The sequence below is a fragment of the Merops nubicus genome, unplaced genomic scaffold, assembly GCF_000691845.1.
Source record: "Merops nubicus isolate BGI_N331 unplaced genomic scaffold, ASM69184v1 scaffold9942, whole genome shotgun sequence".
NCBI lineage: Eukaryota > Metazoa > Chordata > Aves > Coraciiformes > Meropidae > Merops > Merops nubicus.
In genome coordinates, this window is record NW_008595611.1 from 48,980 (window position 1) to 50,102 (window position 1,123).

The window sequence follows — 1,123 nt, forward strand, 5'->3', positions numbered from 1 at the left end:
TTTTCTGGTGTTTATTTCTCATTAATACCAGTAAAAAATGGTGGTATCATCCTAAAATTGGAACAGATTTTTAAAGCATAGTGTCTGTCATCTCAGACCTCACAGGAGTCTTATAATGGAGTATCACACTGTAAATATGTGGAGGAGGCTTAGATGAATTGGAACGTAGGCTTTTAGTTTTCATGAAGCTATGAATAAAAATTTGTAAATTTACTCTTGATCTAATGTACATTTTTATGTAGCCATTAAATTCTCTATTTAATCTATCGGTTTCTCACTGTAAATGTTTTTACTCTCAGTTGAATGCTGGGCACAGTTTGTAATGTATGTACACAAAGGTGTTTTTTTCTATCAATGTTGACTTTTTTGCACATTTTTGGAAATATTTAATTTGTACACTGATTTAATACTCTGACCAATTGTTAATGGGTGTATGAGAATCACGTGTGTGTGCAATGTACTACTGTCTGGATGTATGGGGGTTTTTATTACTTTTGAGATGTTGCTACCAGTAACTGCACTGCTGTTGCTGCTTTACATGGAATATATATGTGTATATATTAAAAAAAAAAAAAAGAGGAAAATGATTAAAAATTAGCCTATGGTTACTTTGGTTGAGGAACTCAGGATCTGATCATTGTGTACTAGTTCCGTTTGTGTAACAACCTTCCAAACCTAACAACAAACAAACAAAACCCCCTTGTAATTCTGTGTATGCATTGAATGTGTGTGTCTATATATCTCTCTCTCCCAGTAATCTTATTCCACAATTTCATTTCTACATTTTTATGAACTTGTTTTTTAAGGGTACTATGTTTAGTTAGAATAATTAAATATATAAAAGCTTTGAGAGATGATTTACTAGATAAATATATTTTCAGCTGGCTGATGTTCAAAATATTTTTTTAATTTTTGTTTTTAACCATTCGAAATGTATTTGTATTTCCAAAATCAGACACGAAATTGTACTTAGAAATATATTAAAACACTCTGTAGGGACAACGGTGTGACTTCTCTTGTAAGCATTTTGTACTGGAGGAGGGGGCGGAAGGGAATGCAGTCCTTAACTCCCTGCTGGGTGTGGTTTTTGCCGTGGTTGGGTTTAACTACCCGCCGCGGGGGG